Consider the following 20,786-nt stretch of genomic DNA (forward strand, 5'->3'; position numbering starts at 1 on the left):
GTTGTGAGGACTGGAGGATACACTGAACCAAAAGCATGAAGACTTTGCCTGCCAGGTAGTGATAGGTCATGTGTGTTTGGAATGAGGATTCTTTTTATTTGTATTAGACTTAGAAATGCAAGGTGTATTAATGTCTATATGAATCCCAAACACTATAAATCATTGAGAAATTGTGCTTTTTTCTTTTTATATATAACACAACAAAGTGTCCAATTTCGTTATTTCTAGATTTTTTTGGTAGTGTTGTATTAGTTTATTTATACTGCATAGTCTCCAATATACAGTGAAACACAGATCACAGGTAGATGTGAAAACACACATTTTGAAATGTCACAATTAACAGAGAAAGCCACTAGCCATTGAACCAATTAGCTGAGGGTTTAGTGCTTCTTTGATTCAAGAGGCATCTGTGGCTGCTGCTGCTACTGTCACCTTCCTCTGCTCTCTGGAGGATGTGATTCACAACACACGGCATAGTTAATAGAATGCCCACCCTGTTACAGGAGTGAGGGAGTAAGTACACCAGAGCCCCAGACCGAAGACTTCCACACCAACAGTTTACCAGGAAAATACCTCAACATCGGGGATTATTGCTGTGGATGCAGGAGGCATGTACAGGTTGCGACGGAAAGATCAACACATGGCTTCTGAAAATCTAATTTCACTGTTGAATTCATTTCCTACATGAAATAGACAAAAATACAGCTTGGTGTGACTTGCATAACACAAGCAATCCCTCTATCATAATATTTAGCCGCTCTCCTCCTGAAGTCCTGAATTTTCAAAAACCCCCGTGGATGGACAGCTCTCAGTAAGAGAGAACATCTGATTCCACTTTCACCCATCACTGGAGTTCTAATTACTTTGATTTAATGACTGTGGGATTTTATTTTTTACTGTTTGGACAGATTCTTTACTAATACTTAACAGGCAAGAAACATTAAAATCCTGTTTGGTTTGACAGGAGCAGAGTTTAATGTCAGCTGGACTGAATTTATTTTCCCAAGTTCTATTTTCTAGAAAATATCTTTGATGTTTTCTTTAACCAGATTTGTTTAGGAAACAACTATATGATATTCAGGAGATCCAAATGCATTTCTGATTCAATCCTAGCCTTAATATTTTGTGCACCACCCAGTTTAGAGTAAACATTCGCCCATAGGCTTCCATCATAAACAGGAGGTACAACTCACAAATGAGCCACACAACATCAGTCAGTGTCTGTTTCTATTTGGGTAAAGTTATAGCAAGAAAAACACATGGTCAACCATCAGGATGTATATTTTTACCCAATGCATCTTGTCCAGGAACATTTTTCTGATTCTTCTTGGATCCCTGTCTGTTCTCTTTTAGCTCTCCATGCTTCCAACATGGCACCTTCCTTAGTAAATTGGGATTATTTTGTGCAAGTTATGGACTGAGAGCTCTTAGAGGCGAGTGTATTCATCAAAGAGCAGAGTATCCAGTCCATGGTAGGCAATTGGAGCTTTTTCTTGGGTGGAGCTGTATTGTATTTACCTTTGTACTTATTATATGCATACCAGGGTAAAAAAAAATAAACTTTGCATTATAAAATATTGCAAAGTAAGTATCATTTTATTATCCACAAACATGTATAGTAACACAGACATAGGAATGATTGGAAATGAAAGACAAATGTTTTTTTTCACTTAATGACCATGAGTGGTTTGTAGCTAGTACATTCATTATTTGATTTCCAAGGACAGATACTAATGAATAAATAGGACCCGATTTGTTCCAGCCTGCACAATTTCAGTTGCGAATAACAGACAGCCGACTCTAGCGCCTGCAGAAGAGCATATATTTGTCTATGTGGCTGAGCAGAACACTAAATCTAACAGAAAATATTGTTGTCTGCCCAAAAGTTATTGTTCCCTTTCTTTTTGATCACCGATCAACTCCCAAATACAGTTGAGGAAACATTGATGTCATGCTATTTGATATCTGTTGAAGGGTCACATACATAACCTCAATTCTGACTGGTGACCTATAAAAGGAAGTCGAAGGGCTTAATTCTGGAAAGGACTTTCCTTTTGATAACAGAGGGCGAGTGAGGAGAAAGTCTCAGCACTGGTAAATGCTTTTGATCACAGCTCTTTAAGGATGTAATGCCTGGAGCTGGGGCAGCCATTCAGCACCCAGAGAAGAGGCCCAGATACCCTGATATAATTAAAAAACTTAACTAATCCTTGAACAGTCAATGTCGTGCATTCCTAATACGTAGGAAAGATGGAATCTGCATGTATTTGGGATCTCTAATCATGTATGCTTGTCCATTCTGACAGCAGTAATTTGTCTAGTCTGTCTTTGTCCTCGTTCTCTATTGCCACTGCCTTCTAAACTGAATTACTCTCTTCAAAGAATCAGCTTTGGCTTTGTTGATTTACTCCATTTATATTTATTTATTTTCCGTTGATTTCTTATTTTTATCACCATTTTCTTCTTTTTATTTTATTTTGATTTTCCTAGTTCTTCTAGATTGTTAAGATGAAAATTAGATTGACTTTAAGTTTTTAATGCATTTCTAACATGTACATTTGGGGCTATAAATTTTCCTCTAAGTACTGTTTTATCAGCATACTGCAAAGTTTTGATATGCAACATCATCTTTAAAATGTAGATGAAAACATTTTTTTTTAGTCATTGTGATTTCTTCTCTTAGTTTTGAGATATTTAGAATTATACTTTTTTTTTTTTTAACCTGGCTAGGGACCCTCTAGTTATTTTCTTTCATTATTGATTTCTACCTTTATCATCACAGATTCAGTTTGATAATATTTTGTTGAGGGGGTTTTACATCATATTCAGAAAAATTATTGGTCAATAGTTTACTTTTCTCCTAATGTCTCCAACCAGTTTTGATATGAGCATAAAGCTGACTTCATATGAATGAAGTGAGAAAGTATTCTTTAATTCTTAACCACATAGTGTATTCCATAATTTAAAAAAAAATCCAGTGAGTAATTCAGGAGATATCAAGGACAGGTGGGTGGTTAGTGATGCCATGTCCAGTGAAGAGACCCTTTTGCATTTCTCTCCGCTTCTTTGACCAGAAAATATCTCTATATTTCATGCAACAAGCTTTGTTCTCTAGGAGGGCATCTCACTGTGGTATAAAAAGCATCCCGTATACAGTGTATTCTTATGTGCCTTCATCTCTTGGTACCAGAGAGGGTTGGGGGAAAAAGAGAGCTAGAAATAAAATGCTTTTTGAGGCAATGGCATGCAGGCTTCATGTGCTCTGTTGTTCTGAGCCTGGGAAGTAGCGGATGCAGGATAAAGGATGAGTCGTCAATGCACCAGTGGAGCTGAACTCACCCTGGGCAATGTGGAGCAGCCCTGCTTCAGAGGAGGGACACCTTCTGCAGGCTGATGACACAGAGCCAGGGTCACACGAACCCTTGCTTTCTTGAAGGACACTGTTGGGAGTCCTTAATTCAGTTCTCCCTGCGTCAGGATCTCAGTCTTCTCTCTCTAGCTGTTCCTTCTCCCTGACATTTCTCCCACATGTTCACAAGACATGCTGTCTGGAGAGCGACAGGAGGTGCCCCAAATCTCTGAGAGTCCAGACAAGCTATGCTGGGAGTGCCTTTTGCCCGCCTTCAGTTGCTCATCCAACAGCGCTTGCCAACCAGATGATCGAGCAAATGTTCAGATTTGTGGTGATTGCTTGTGAAATCCTATTTGGAAAAATTAATTATAGGCTAAAATATTTGAGAGGAACATTATATTTGCCTTTTATTTTTTCATTCTTATTATGATTATTATTTTATTGTTACTTCTTTGTTTCAGTTTGGTTTGGGCTGGGTCATAAAAATCAGTTTTTTATGCATAAGTTTAGAGAAACCCTGTTTTAAACATATATACTTCTATGGGGCGCCTGGGTGGCTCAGTGGTTTAAGCCTCTGCCTTCAGCTCAGGTCATGATCTCAGGGTCCTGGGATGGAGCCCCGCATTGGGCTCTCTGCTCAGCAGGGAGCCTGCTTCCTCCTCTCTCTCTGCCTGCCTCTCTGCCTACTTGTGATGTCTCTCTCTCTCTGTGTCAAATAAATAAATAAATAAAATCTTAAAAAAACCCAACATATATACTTCATCAGTAAGAAGGCCCCAGTTTCCTGTCAGAAGAAGTCACTAATAGCCCTGTGGGAATGCAGCTGTTCCTGACAGCTGGTCAGCCTGGGAGAATCTTGTGGATAAGGAGGTATCTTAATAGAGAGACTTATTTATGCCATGAATAATTGCATTGGCCACTTGATGTGGTTTAGGATGGAATCATGAGATACAGAAGTTTTTAGCAAACACTAAGTAATAAAGATGACTGTCTTCCCAAAGTACCCTTTATTATCTTCCTTTTTTCCTATTCCCCACCCTCCACCTACACATTTCTGTTTCTTTCTTTTTACTAATTTACTCAAACATGAATTAGACCATAGCCTACTGCTGTTTTGTTCCCTGATCTTGACTGACAACAGTGCATAGTAATTCTTCCCATTGTTCTCATCTCCATGAACAAACTCATTCCTCAGTGCAATGTTCTGCTATGAGCCATTTACTCTTGTTTGTGGAAGGAAAACACATGTCTGTGCACCCAACATTATTTGGACACAGGTTCTTTGCAGATGTAATTCAGCAAAGATAAGGTCATTAGGATGAGTGAGTCCTAATCCCATACGACTGGCTACCTTATAAAAAGAGAAATTCCACACACACACAGAGGGAGAATGCCATATGAACACAAGCAAATCCTGGGGTGAATCCATAAGCCAAAGAACACCAAAGTGGTCAGTAAACACTGGGAGTTATGAGAGCTTCAAAAGGACCATGGTCTTATCAACACTTTGATCTCAGACTTCCTGGCCTCCAGAACTGTGAGACAATACAGTTTTGTTGTTTAAGTCACTCAGTTTGTGGTTCTTTATTATAACAGCCCTGAAAAACAAATACACTATCCCAGCCTGGGATTTCATGACTTTATGTTGGGCTTCAGTATCAAGGTAGAAAATATTTTTCAAATTATGTTCAAAAAAGGAATACTAACCATCAGTTGGCTTAATTCTCTTAACATATAGATTTAAAACCAGTTTTATAGGGGATTTAATAATTTTATTTGTCTTTGAGTACTAAATATCCAGGATCTGTCTATATAAATAATAAAGGACTTCTATCCAAAATCTATCAATAACTCCTATAAGTCAATGATAAAATACTGCACTCCAATAAAAGAATGGGCATATGTTTTCTATGTGTTCCCAAAGCGGACATGCAAATGGCCCGCGAGCTTCTGAAAGGATGTTCAGCATCACTGCACATTAAGGAAAGGAATCCAAGACGGGTTAGTAGAGAATTGAGAGTGGGTAATGGACAGGCAAGTGACACAGCACATAGAACCCGAGTCAGCTGTGGAATCAGTCACACGCATATGAGCGTTCATTGTATTGTTCTTCTAACAGGTGTGTATGATGAAACATTTTCATAATAAAGTATTGGAAAAAACAGCCCGATTTTGAGATATTGGACTCTCTCCTTCCACCCCCATGATTCTTCCCTGATACAAAAGCCCATGACAAGTGGATATAATCATGTCAACCATTTTGGTCAAATAGATGTCAGCAGATGTCTCTAGCTGTGGCTTCCAGGATTAGGTCTTTAACTGGAACAGAGACAGGATGCCCCGAGATGCTGTAGGACCCTGCAGTCATGTGCACGAGTCGCAGCGGAAGTCTGGAAGAACAGGAAGACAGAGGGTTCTGCCGCAGGGGGCATAGCAGAGACCTCTTGTCAGACCTGCACTGCCCAGCTCCGCTCTTCTTCTTGAATGATATGGTGGAGGTCTTACCTGTTGAAGCCTGCTTTCCTTTACTCAAAGTGAGGACTAAAAATAATAAGCCTAAATTTAGGCATTGGCAGAGAGGAGGAAGTGGGAATCAAAGCCAGGGCCACATACAACCAAGTTCCAACTGGGACTGTGGGGGTAGGAGAACAGACAGGGACCATCCAGAACGTGCGACTTTGTTGGTTACTTCATGCTGACTTCAGGGAAGTCCTGTCAGTGAAGAATGCACTTGGCTTAGGGCCACTGGTCTTCAAACTTAGAGAGGAAACCATTTCTGGAAGAGGCATTTTCTACCTTGCAGTCTCTGAGTTGCCTTCACTGAGAGTAAGTTTGTTTGTTTGTTTGAACTCAGCATATCACAAGCATCAAACTAGAAAAAGACAATTTGCCATAGGTGTGTATCTTTGCAACAAAACCCAGGTGTGCCCCAAACTACTGCTGTGTAAAAAATACACATGTTGTGCCTTTATTTTTCCTCAGTCATTCCTAAATACGCACATTTTTTATATTTCTTATTTTTCAAGCCCAAACCAGATGGCAGATTTCTTCTGAATATGACTGGTTTCTTCTGAATCTTAAGGAATACTCGAGATTTCCAGGTCTTTCTTTTCCCACTGGATTTCTTTGGGCTGGTTTGGACATTGGAAGTCTTGAAGAGAAGAGGGTCAGAGGAAGGAAGAAGTCAGGGTGTCTCCCCATCTGTCTTTGGTTGCGGTGACTCTCGCAGGCACTTGTGTCCTCTCAGGTGCTGGTGACATGGGACAGAACCACCATGGTTGCAGCCTCCAATCTGCGTGGTTTGTGCCCTCAATTCTTCCAGCCCAAGGGACAGCAGATCCCTCTACAATCTCCTTGTCTTTGCTTTGCCAGGACGGCTGCTCTTCTTCCGTGTTTGGCACCAGCGTAATTCTCACTTTATGTTAAATTCTCTCAGTTAACCTCTTCTGATTGGGTCTCGAGTGACAGACATCCTAACCCCAGGCCAGGTGGCTTTATGAGGGGATGTTGCTGTGCAGAACAGCAGAAGGGGGGGGCAGACTCGAGGGGTCAGACTGTCTTATAGGAGGTTAGCTGGCTTTCTGAAGTCTTACCAAAGAGGCCAGTCCCTTCCTTTTCCAAGAGAAGATGTTCAAGTGTTGAGAATGTCCCACAATTTCCCTAGCATCTCCAAGAGAGCCAGAGTTTACGGAGGGTGAAGTCAGGAATGTGAGCCGATGGGATTTTCCCACCAGAGCAGCATCCAGCCTCTGGAAGTGTGTATACGAGGACAGGATTCAAACCTGCATTGTGGGGAAAGAAAATGGAAGGCCCAGGGAAGAGCACATCACCCTCGCCGAGTGCATTTAAAAAACAAAATTCACTAAAATATTTTTAACATAAAAGAATTGAAAGTTAGCATCAACCTTCCTAACAAAAATTGTAGTGACTTGTTAAAGCTTTATGTATCATTCCCATTAGAGGTGATGGTAAGTGATTTTATTATTCATGATCATTCTTTTCGTTATTTTTTATTTTCCCCATACTGTCAAGACTGGAAGTTTGGTTTGGGGGGACATTAACCCTTGCAACTCCTCTCCCCTGCCCTCCTGGACAAAGTGTCAATAAAGCAAATCAAATGACAAAGAAAGACAAACAAACAAAAAGCTCCAAACCCCATTTTGCCCGGTCTAGGTGGGTCCTCATTTTCTGTATTCTTTGGAAGTGATACACTATTATGCCAACACGAGCTAGTTTTTTCCTTATTTCACTTCACGTTTTCTTGCTTCAAGTCTAACGGGCCGACTCCATGCACCTCACCAGGGTACCATGCTGTTCAGCTATGCTCAGGACTTGACTGTATTCTCAGCCGGCCAGCGGTGTGTTAAGTGGCTCACAATAAAACAAAGGGTCAATAAGGGAGACACGCAACCTTGAAAAGAAATAAAACCATCATTTCCTCAGAAGACTTCCTTTATGAAAGAGGAAATAAGAACTTAATTGGCATCCAAACTAACAGCAGCTGAAAGCCCTAAAGCATAAGAGCAATTAGACCTCAAACCCAATTAGCCTCCCCTTCCCGCGCCACTTGGAGGCAACAGGTGTCCCCGGACTCCTTGTCTGTGGTGACTTCCTTGTTAGCGCTCCCCAGTTGCTGCTGAGGTGAGAGGGGATTAGATTCCCTGGCAACTCTTGTCCTGAAGATAGATACCTCAGAAACCAATTAGGTCGGCCTCCCCAGGATGCAGACTGGCTATAAATATCAGCCTCCTCAGGTCCTTGCCCAGGATGTCTTCTTTATTTACGGTGAGGTGTGTGCGTTAACTTGGGGTGCAAGTCGAAGTATGGAGTGAACATTCTTGTTTCTGTCCTAAATGGACATGAGCAGGTACTATAATTCCCAGCAGCTGCTTACGATGGCCGTTAAGAAAGAATGGTTATGCAGGGGAGTAAGTGTGCAGGGCGGTAAAGGTAGGTGCTGGTAAGCAGGAGGCTGCATGGGACTCACTGATCAGAGTCATTGTGGGGACAAAGACCTCCCTGTGGGTGAACACAGATCCTGAAGACCAAAATCAACTGATATGATGGCCAACGTCCAGCAGAGGTAGTCAAAAGTGTTGTGGTACAACTTAGCAGAATCAGTATGTGAAAGTACCCAGTAGTAAACCTGGTAGGAGGCAAATGCTGAGTCACTTGGACTCTTCCACCCCAAGTTTCCAAGGCAGCACGAAGGGAGAATCCGTTTCACGGGGACTGTGTTGAGACAGCTCAATCTCTGAAGGCCAAAAGAGAGCTTGGCCAGATACAGGAGTGGGCAAGGAGAGAATGCTTGCTCCCAGAAACATCCACAGTAACAGTGAAGATGCTGACAGTACAGATCTTCCCTTCTTGGTACATGGATTTAGATGCCCATTTATGCAGCAAATATCCAGATTCATTCTTGGAAGAGATGGACAAGCTGTGCCTTCAGTTGGGATGAAAATGCCAAATGAGTATGCTGTCTCAGCGTGACCTGTATAGACTCCTCCTTCTCATTTCCTTCCCTTTCCTTTGGATCGCACAACACAATCCTACCTACCCATTGATGGGTGGAAAGCATAGCATCTTTGAGCCTTTTCTTGCTTCCATGCTGAGCCTTGTCTCTTCAAGATATTAACTGGGGGACCATAGTTGCTTGATGGCCCGTTATCCAGAGCCTCGATTGACCTTCACCGTAGAGTGGGTCTTCCTGAGTCAGGAACATTGGCTCTGCCTGGGTGTAGAGCCCTCTAGGTCTGGGATCTGTCAACCTCCAATGCAGGTCAACCCAGCTTCAGGAGGGAAAAGGAAGCTTACCTCCCAAAGGCTTACAGCTTCTGTGTGAAAGGACTACTTGGAGGGGCTTATCTTTAAGGGGAGGGGAACATAGAGCTGACATCCTGTAAGTAAGCGAGAGAACCAATGGGGCACACAGCACCAAGCAGGGTGAGAGGGAGCGCTTCGGCATTGCTCGGTGCATGGCCGCGGTGTTTGAAGAGCTTCCTCTTCTTCCCCCAGGTGATGGTTCTTCCAGCGTGAGAACAGCCGAAGCACACCATGGGCTTGACACTGAAGGGTAATGGATAGATGTTATTTTTCTCATTTTCAGGTAGTCAAGGTAAGATCTATGACCTCCTCTTGACTTTCCTCTCAGTACAATGGCAATTATGGTTTTACACACCGATTATCACAAATGTAAGTCATGGAGCCTACCAGCAACGGCGCCCTTTCTTCCACTTATGTAGGATGATAAAAGGTCTAGGATGACATCACTCCAAGTGTGGGTCAAAGACAGACACTTGTGTGGTAACGCGTGAGTGTTTATTACTGCTTTGCTGAGGGATCAGGCACTAGCCCTAGGTATATGTCTACCGTATCACTGAGATCATGTTTGTTTCAGCCACTGTTTTTTTCAAACAATTGTCTTTCAGATGAGAGAAGCAGTGTGTTGAGTTACTGTGCCTGAGCTCCTGTGTCTCATAGCTGGGCTCAACCCCGCAGGGCTTGAGCACCTTGCTCAAGAGAGTTAGAGCCAAAATCACTTGTGGACTTCTCATGTCTTGGCACTGAATCACTTGTTTTTCATGTTTTACTATGCATTCTCTTAATGGTGTAGTAAGATATTCTAAAAAAGTACTTATAAAGAATCTTTTTTTTTCCCACATGATTTGGAAAATTTGGGAGTTTTAAAACAATACTCTTGCATTTCTACCTTAATCTTCATTGAGGACATGTTGAAGTTTTTTCTAACAAGACTGTTCAATTCATGAAAATTAAATAGCAAAAGTCAAATAATCAGAGAAGGAGAGGTAGCCTGTGATAAAAAGTCCAAGGTACAAAAATTAACAAATGATGGTCCCCTTCTCCATTTGCCCTGTGAATAGCACAGAGATAACAACAGAGGGCATTTCGTAAGGTAGAGGACCAAATGAGGTAATCTCTAGAAACTGTTTAAAACAATGCCCTGAACAGTAAAATTTCCATAAATATTGCCTATTAATGGTAGCACTGACATAATGATAGCTAAAGGTTTGCAGAAGGCCTGATATGCACTCAGCAGCTCTGCTACGTGTCTTGGGTGTGTTATTTAATTTCATCCTTTCCCCAGCCTTAGTAGCTTCTACTACTGTTCTCATTTCACAAATGAGGAAGCTAAGATGCCCTTGGAGAGCTGGTTAGCAGTGGAGGGGCTGAGAAGCCACAGGGTCTGATGGTAGAGTGTTGGCACCTAACTACCCTTGCTGATTAGCTCCATGGTAGCCACAGAAAGGAAACTCAACAGGAGAGGCATCTTATGCATTTTTTGTCCAAAAGCTGTCAGTTCTCTGAAAGAGACAAGTTTTTACTGGGTCCCGGGTTCCAGGAAAACACTACTGAGAAGTAACTACCTAGTGGAAGTAAGTCATGACTAGATCTAATTCCCAGGAGGGAATGGCAGGATCATACAGAAGTTTTCCCCATAAAACTAGGGCTTATACCACCCTTGGTGATGGTGAAGGCATCATTTTGAATCCTGGTTCTATGAAAGTAACTCCGTAGAACATCGTGAGTTATGCCGCTCACCTGTCTCCTACAATATGTGTGGGAATTAGTGACTGACAACAGTATTTTTGAGATTGAAACCAGACGACCATAGTTATGACTTTTTGCATATTAAGTCCTCTCTAGGAGCCTTAAAATGGAAAGGCATTTGTTTGGTCTTTTGTCTGTTTGTACTCACTCCCTTGGCCACCCATCCGGTCCATGGCTTTCAACAACATTTATACGCTAATCACTCCTAAATGCAACCCCCAGGCTCAGACCGCTCTCCCAAGTTCCTGTTCAGCAGCCTATTCAACATCTCTGCGCAGATGTCTAGCAGACCCTTCGAACATGACAAATCCTACACTGGGCTCTCATCTCTCCCTACCAACATGTTCCATCCCAGCCTTCCTCTTCTCGGGCGACCTCAGTGCCAGTCTTGCTGTTATTCAGGCCAACAACCTCCGTCATCCCTGATACTTCTCTCTCGCATCTCAGCCCTCAGCTCCTCCTGCTGGATCCACTTCACATTGTAGAGAAGCCGGGCATTCCTCATTGGTCTCCATAGTTTTCCTGCCGTACTGCCTGAAGCCGCCACCTCCTCTTCCCCAGATTACTGCCGGGCTACAGCAAGGTCTCGGTCCACCACTGCTGTAGGCCCTTTCCATGGGAAGCAAAATGGGGTTCCTACGCTCAAAACTAAACAGCAAGTTCCAACTTCTTCCCGAGAAAAAGTCAAAGTCACAGGGGACGTTTTCTCCTTCCCTTGCCCCCACCATCCATCCTTTCCCACTCCTCTTCCCCTCCCTCATTCCATCCAACTCCACTGGCCCTGGTACTGGTCCATGAAGAGTAGATATGCTCCCCTCCAGCCTTTCCTTGTCTTGTTCCTCTTCCTGAAAACCCTTCCCTGAGATGGTCTTCTTGCTTGATTCTCTTGCTTCCTACTGGTGTTTGCCCAGACTTCCCTTTCTTGATGAGACCTGGTCTCAGTCTTGTGTCGAGAGGCATCTGTCTTGCTGTCCAGGCACACATCAGTGAGTAGTGAAGGAATACTGAAGCCCCACTCTGCAGCATGTGGACATACAGAACACTCCAAATGGCTTCTCATTTGAACCTTATGAAACGGGTCCTTTGACAGATGGAGAAACGGAAGCATGGAGGTGATGAAGCTTGCTTCCAGTCACGTGGGACGCGGACGAGCTGCAGCTTGAGCACATCAGCCTGGCCTGTGCTTGTGCCTGGTCTCTAAAGAAGAATCCTCCCACCCCACCTGCCATCCACCCCGCCCTGCTGAGGGACCCACTGTTGTCCTGCCAGGCACACAGGGCAACAATGATACCATCAATTTAGCCTTTCAATAATCCTCTAAAGTAAGCAGAACAAAGAATTCAGTTTTAGGGAGACAAATATTTAGATAAAAGTTATTAAGGTGTCAAAGGTCACCCCATGATTTGAAAGCCATGCTTAGATGATAAACCAAGTTTCCTGACTCCCAGCCTCAAATATTTTATGAACTGTGTAATTCTCCCCCACAGGTGGCTTACAAGATTGTATGTGCAGAGAGAAGTGCATGGATTCTGTGATATTATCAATATGCCAACCAAATCCTAGAGGGGACAGTGGTGATTTTATTGGTAACATAAGAGACACCCTAGACTTTGAGCTGGGGAATAAGTCCTGAAGGCAGCTAAAAAGGAAGCTCTGGGGTAGAGCCAAGATGCTTACCACCTGAGCATGAACGGCAGGAGATGCTTCTTTTTATAAAGCACAGGGGAACTGCTGTGGTGTCACAAGCTTGCCAGCCAGAGATCTGGCTCATTCCGGTGTGTCTTTGTCACAGTGTAATTAGCACCAATAGTGCGACAAGCTTTCTTCATGACCTTCCCATCTTCACCCGGCCAAAAGAACCTGTGTCACCACAGGAATGGCTTTCAGTGACCCAGCATGAGAAATCAGCTTCCCGATGATGCCCCCACACTGACATGCGTGCTCCGAGCTCCCAAACTTCTTTCTCAGCAAGTATTGTTATCTTTGATCATCTTCATTCATTGTGTGACCTATAGGAGTTTCGTGGCTCATTAAGTTGCCTGTGTGGAGTCTGCTTAACAAGAGACCCCAGGGTTTTGCCTTCCCCTGCTGAGATGCCCCACTGCTCACTTAGAGCTGGGAAAGCTGTATGAAAGAACCTTGCTCTTTGCCAAGCTCACGTGTTTAAGTTCTCCCCGGTGAAGATGTCATCACACATCTCTGGGTAGGACGGGTCAGAATGGGGATTTGAAAAGCTTTATTTCTAAACCATTCTCAGAAGTAAGAAGAGAAATCTCATTATTTATAGAAGGTCTGTTCTTCCTTTTTCATAATTTGGCCTGAAATTTGGCCTGCAGTGTTGTGTTTTAATGTTAAAAAATTTCAGCAAAAGTGTATCAACCTCCCATAAACAAAACAAAACAAAAACAAAAACAAACACAAAAACACTGGAAATTGTCCATCCTTATTGAGGGGTAATTTTTTGTTAAAATCACAGTTAAAAATCAAGATAAATTTAGGGAGAAATGTGGCTGCTCAAACACAGACACACACACAGACACACACACACACACACACACCATCAACACACACAAAACTGCCCAACATATCTTTCACTCTCTGACGTCTGTATGCCAAGTCAGTGTTCTTCAGATACTCCCATATGTCCCCAAATATGTGCCTTCCTTATTACATCATGGCAGGTTAATAGATGTGGCAGGTTAGATTAATTATGACTTGAAACTTGGCATTCCACAGGAAGAAAATATAACTTTCAAATACAATACTTCTAACAAGTGACTGATTTTCTTGGAAAAAAAAAACTGTCAAAACATGACATGTCAAATCCAGCTTCCTTCCACCAACATATCACAATCTGTTTTGATGGAGAAAGGATATATCTTAATTATTTGTTTTTAATCTGACTCCAGACTTGACATACGGCACTTCATTAAGTTCTCTCTACATATTCTGGTAAAAACAAAAACAAGCTGTACAAAGTTATTCAACTTCTGGCATAGAAGTTATTTTTAAGAACTTCTATTGCTTCTGATTGAGGTTAAATGATTAAAAAAAAAAAGCCTTCTAAAGCTTGAAGTATTATCCATTTTGAAAGATTTGCCAGAAATCAATCATGGTAGACATTAGCTGTTGGCAAAATTTGTTTCCTGGGTGAGGAAGGGTGTGCATCAAGATAAATTGTAATTGGTTTTTCCATAAGGTTTTTCCTTCTGAAAGTCAGATATAGTAAATTGGGAGAAAAATCCATATACGAGCTAGTATTTCCAAACTGTGGCTGAAGCCCTTTGTCCCTCAGTTCAAACTCAGATGAGGAAGACAAAAGACCTTTTATATATTTATTTATTTATTTGACTTCACGCAGCACGCTTTATCAGTGCCTTTACTGACATAGCAGAAGGAAGCAATTCTGACAAATTTTTGTTTCTGTTATCTGAAGGCCAAACTAACAGAATTATCAATTAACCAGAACATTTAATTTTTTCTTGCATGTTACAAAAAAAAAACAAATTAAAAAAAAACATTATTAAAGATTTTTTTAAAAAAAATTCCTTCTAGCAAAAAAATAACATTTGAGAATATGCTGATGCCAATACAGATTCAACCTAATAATTTGAATTAAAATTATTGAAGGGGGGGAGGAGTCAAGATGGCAGAGAAGTAGCAGGCTGAGACTATTTCAGGTAGTGGGAGATCAGCTAAATACCTTATCTAAAGATTGCAAACACCTACAAATCCAACAGGAGATTGAAGAGAAGAAGAACAGCAATTCTAGAAACAGAAAATCAACCACTTTCTGAAAGGTAGGACTGGCGGAGAAGTGAATCCAAAGCGATGGGAAGATAGACTGCGGGGGAGAGGGCTGGCTCCCGGCGAGCGGCGGAGCAACGGAGCAAAATCAGGACTTTTAAAAGTCTGTTCCGCTGAGGGACATCGCTCCAGAGGCTTAACTGGGGTGAAGCCCGGGCGGGGTAAGCGCGGCCTCAGGTCCCGCAGGGTCGCAGAAGGATCGGGGGTGTCTGAGTGTCGCAGAGCTTACCGGTATTAGAACGGGGAAGCCGGCTACAGAGACAGAGCCGAGGAGTGACTCTCAGCTCGGGGTTGCCTTGAACCGGTCGCAGGCTCGGTCAGCTCGGAGCGCCGCCGGATGCCAGGGTGACGGGAGTCATTGGGCGCTGTTCTCTGGGGGCGCACTGAGGAGTGGGGCCCCGGGCTCTCAGCTCCTCTGGGCCGGACACCGGGAGGCCGCCATCTTCATTCCCGTCTTCCGGAACTCTACGGAAAGCGCTCAGGGGACAAAAGCTCCCGAAAGCAAACCCAGCAAACCCAAGCGGATTACTCAGCCCGGCCCCGGGTAAGGGCGGTGCAACTCCGCCTGGGGCAAAGACACTTGAGAATCATTACAACAGGCCCCTACCCCAGAAGATCAACGGGAAACCCAGCCAGGACCAAGTTCACCTACCAAGGAGTGCAGTTTCAATACCAAGGAGAGCGGCAGAATTCCAGAGGAGAAGAAAGCAAAGCACGGAACTCATGGCTTTCTCCCCATGATTCTTTAGCCTTGCAGTTAATTTAATTTTTTTTTCTTTTTCAATTTTTTTTCTTTTTCTCTTCTTCTGCTAAATTTTTTTAACTTTTACCGTTTTCTTTCTTCAACGTTTTTTAAATAGTTTATCTAATATATATATATATATTTTTTTTTCCTCTTTTTATATTTTTTCTTTATCAGCTTTCTTTTTTTAATAGTTTCTTTCTTTCTTTTCTTTTTTCTTTTTTCTTTTTTTCTTTCTGAACCCCTTTTTATCCCCTTTCTCCCCCTTCACAATTCGGGATCTCTTCTGATTTGGCTAAAGCATATTTTCCTGGGGTTGTTGCCACCCTTTTAGTATTTTACTTGCTCCTTCATATACTCTTATCTGGACAAAATGACAAGGCGGAAAAACTCACCACAAAAAAAAGAACAAGAAGCAGTACCAAAGGCTAGGGACCTAACCAATACAGACATTGGTAACATGTCAGATATAGAGTTCAGAATGACGATTCTCAAGGTTCTAGCCGGGCTTGAAAAAGGCATGGAAGATATTAAAGCAACCCTCTCGGGAGATATAAAAGCCCATTCTGGAGAAATAAAAGAACTAAAATCGAACCAAGTTGAAATCAAAAAAGCTATTAATGAGGTGCAATCAAAAATGGAGGCTCTCACTGCTAGGATAAATGAGGCAGAAGAAAGAATTAGTGATATAGAAGACCAAATGACACAGAATAAAGAAACTGAGCAAAAGAGGGAAAAACAGCTCCTGGACCATGAAGGGAGAATTCGAGAGATAAGTGACACCATAAGACGAAACAACATTAGAATAATTGGGATTCCAGAAGAAGAGGAAACAGAGAGGGGAGCAGAAGGTATATTGGAGAGAATTATTGGAGAGAATGTCCCCAATATGGCAAAGGGAACAAGCATCAAAATCCAGGAGGTTCAGAGAACCCCCCTCAAAATCAATAAGAATAGGTCCACACCCCGTCACCTGATAGTAAAATTTACAAGTCTTCGTGACAAAGAAAAGATCCTGAAAGCAGCCTGGGAAAAGAAGTCTGTAATGTGCAATGGTAAAAATATTAGATTGGCAGCAGACTTATCCACAGAGACCTGGCAGGCCAGAAAGAGCTCGCATGATATATTCAGAGTACTAAATGAGAAAAACATGCAGCCAAGAATACTATATCCAGCTAGGCTATCATTGAAAATAGAAGGAGAGATTAAAAGCTTCCAGGACAAACAAAAACTGAAAGAATTTGCAAACACCAAACCAGCTCTACAGGAAATATTGAAAGGGGTCCTCTAAGCAAAGAGAGACCCTCAAAGTAGTAGATCAGAAAGAAACAGAGACAATATACAATAACAGTCACCTTACAGGCAATACAATGGCACTAAATTCATATCTCTCAATACTTACCCTGAATGTTAATGGGCTAAATGCCCCAATCAAAAGACACCGGGTATCAGAATGGATAAAAAACCAAAACCCATCTTATGTTGCCTACAAGAAACTCATCTTAAACCCGAAGACACCTCCAGGTTTAAAGTGAGGAGGTGGAAAAGAATTTACCATGCTAATGGACATCAGAAGAGAGCAGGAGTGGCAATCTTTATATCAGATCAATTAGATTTTAAGCCAAAGACTATAATAAGAGATGAGGAAGGACACGATATCATACTCAAAGGAACTGTCCAACAAGAAGATCTAACAATTTTAAATATCTATGCCCCTAACGTGGGAGCAGCCAACTATATAAACCAATTAATAACAAAATCAAAGAAACAAATCAACAATAATACAATAATAGTAGGGGACTTTAACACTCCCCTCACTGAAATGGACAGATCATCCAAGCAAAAGATCAACAAGGAAATAAAGGCCTTAAATGACACACTGGACCAGATGGACATCACAGATATATTCAGAACATTTCATCCCAAAGCAACAGAATACATATTCTTCTCTAGTGCACATGGAACATTCTCTAGAATAGATCACATTCTTGGTCCTAAATCAAGTCTCAACCGGTATCAAAAGATTGGGATCATTCCCTGCATATTTTCAGACCACAATGCTCTGAAGCTAGAACTCAATCACAAGAGGAAATTTGGAAAGAACCCAAATACATGGAGACTAAACAGCATCCTTCTAAAGAATGAATGGGTCAAACAGGAAATTAAAGAAGAATTGAAAAAATTCATGGAAACAAATGATAATGAAAACACAACGGTTCAGAATCTGTGGGACACAACAAAGGCAGTCCTGAGAGGAAAATATATAGCGGTACAAGCCTTTCTCAAGAAACAAGAAAGGTCTCAGGTACACAACCTAACCCTACAGCTAAAGGAGCTGGAGAAAGAACAAGAAAGAAACCCTAAACCCAGCAGGAGAAGAGAAATCATAAAGATCAGAGCAGAAATCAATGAAATGGAAACCAAAAAAACAATAGAACAAATCAACGAAACTAGGAGCTGGTTCTTTGAAAGAATTAATAAGATTGATAAACCCCTGGCCAGACTTATCAAAAAGAAAAGAGAAAGGACCCAAATAAATAAAATCATGAATGAAAGAGGAGAGATCACAACGAACACCAAAGAAATACAGACAATTTTAAGAACATACTATGAGCAACTCTATGCCAACAAATTTGACAATCTGGAAGAAATGGATGCATTCCTAGAGACATATAAACTACCACAACTGAACCAGGAAGAAATAGAAAGCCTCAACAGACCCATAACCAGTAAGGAGATTGAAACAGTCATCAAAAATCTCCAAACAAACAAAAGCCCAGGGCCAGATGGCTTCCCGGGGGAATTCTACTAAACATTTAAAGAAGAACTAAACCTATTCTCCTGAAACTGTTCCAAAAAATAGCAATAGAAGGAAAACTTCCAAACTCATTTTATGAGGCCAGCATCACCTTGATCCCAAAACCAGACAAGGATCCCATCAAAAAAGAGAACTACAGACCAATATCCTTGATGAACACAGATGCAAAAATTCTCGCCAAAATACTAGCCAATAGGATTCAACAGTACATTAAAAGGATTATTCACCACGACCAAGTGGGATTTATTCCAGGGCTGCAAGTTTGGTTCAACATCCGCAAATCAATCAATGTGATACAACACATTAATAAAAGAAAGAACAAGAACCATATGATCCTCTCAATAGATGCTGAAAAAGCATTTGACAAAGTACAGCATCCCTTCCTGATCAAAACTCTTCAAAGTGTAGGGATAGAGGGCACATACCTCAATATTATCAAAGCAATCTATGAAAAACCTACGGCAAATATCATTCTCAATGGAGAAAAACTGAAAGCTTTTCCGCTAAGGTCAGGAACACGACAGGGATGTCCGTTATCACCACTGCTATTCAACATAGTACTAGAAGTCCTAGCCTCAGCAATCAGACAACAAAAGGAAATTAAAGGCATCCAAATCGGCAAAGAAGAAGCCAAACTATCACTCTTTGCAGATGATATGATACTATATGTGGAAAACCCAAAAGACTCCACTCCAAAACTGCTAGAACTTGTACAGGAATTCAGTAAAGTGTCAGGATATAAAATCAATGCACAGAAATCAGTTGCATTTCTCTACACCAACAACAAGACAGAAGAAAGAGAAATTAAGGAGTCCATCCCATTTACAATTGCACCCAAAACTATAAGATACCTAGGAATAAACCTAACCAAAGAGGCTAAGAATCTATACCCAGAAAACTATAAAGTACTCATGAAAGAAATTGAGGAAGACACAAAGAAATGGAAAAATGTTCTATGCTCCTGGATTGGAAGAATAAATATTGTGAAAATGTCTATGCTACCTAAAGCAATCTACACATTTAATGCAATTCCTATCAAAGTACCATCCATTTTTTTCAAAGACATGGAACAAATAATCCTAAAATTTATGGAACCAGAAAAGACCTCGAATAGCCAAAGCAATATTGAACAAGAAAGCCAAAGTTGGTGGCATCACAATTCCGGACTTCAAGCTCTATTACAAAGCTGTCATCATCAAGACAGCATGGTACTGGCACAAAAACAGACACATAGATCAATGGAACAGAATAGAGAGCCCAGAAATGGACCCTCAACTCTATGGTCAACTCATCTTCGAGAAAGCAGGAAAGAATGTCCAATGGAACAAAGACAGCTTCTTCAATAAATGGTGTTGGGAAAATTGGACAGCCACATGCAGAAAAATGAAATTGGATCATTTCCTTACACCACACACGAAAATAGACTCAAAATGGATGAAGGATCTCAATGTGAGAAAGGAATCCATCAAAATCCTCGAGGAGGACACAGGCAGCAACCTCTTCGACTTCAGCCGCAGCAACATCTTCCTAGGAACATCACCAAAGGCAAGGGAAGCAAGGGCAAAAATGAACTTTTGGGATTTTATCAAGATCAAAAGCTTTTGCACAGCAAAGGAAACAGTGAACAAAACCAAAAGACAACTGACAGAATGGGAGAAGATATTTGCAAATGACATATCAGATAAAGGGCCAGTGTCCAAAATCTATAAAGAACTTAGCAAACTCAACACCCAAAGAACAAAGAATCCAATCAAGAAATGGGCAGAGGACATGAACAGACATTTCTGCAAAGAAGACATCCAGATGGCCAACAGACACATGAAAAAGTGCTCCATATCACTCGGCATCAGGGAAATACAAATCAAAACCACCATGAGATATCACCTCACACCAGTCAGAATGGCTAAAATTAACAAGTCAGGAAATGACAGATGCTGGCGAGGATGCGGAGAAAGGGGAACCCTCCTACACTGTTGGTGGGAATGGAAGCTGGTGCAACCACTCTGGAAAACAGCATGGAGGTTCCTCAAAATGTTGAAAATAGAACTACCCTATGACCCTGCAATTGCACTGCTGGTTATTTACCCTAAAGATACAAACAGTGATCTGAAGGAGCACATGAACCCGATGTTTATAGCAGCAATGTCCACAATAGCCAAACTATGGAAAGAGCCTAGATGTCCATCAACAGACGAATGGATAAAGAAGATGTGGTATATATACACAATGGAATACTATGCAGCCATCAAAAGAAATGAAATCTTGCCATTTGCGACGATGTGGATGGAACTAGAGGCTATCATGCTTAGCGAAATAAGTCAATTGGAGAAAGACAACTATCATATGATCTCCCTGATATGAGGGAGAGGAGATGCAACATGGGGGGGTTGAGGGGGTAGGAGAAGAGTAAATGAAACAAGATGGGATTGGGAGGGAGACAAACCATAAGTGACTCTTAATCTCACAAAACAAACTGAGGGTTGATGGGGGGAGGGGGG

Source organism: Lutra lutra, chromosome 9 (assembly GCF_902655055.1).
Source record: "Lutra lutra chromosome 9, mLutLut1.2, whole genome shotgun sequence".
Taxonomy (NCBI): domain Eukaryota; kingdom Metazoa; phylum Chordata; class Mammalia; order Carnivora; family Mustelidae; genus Lutra; species Lutra lutra.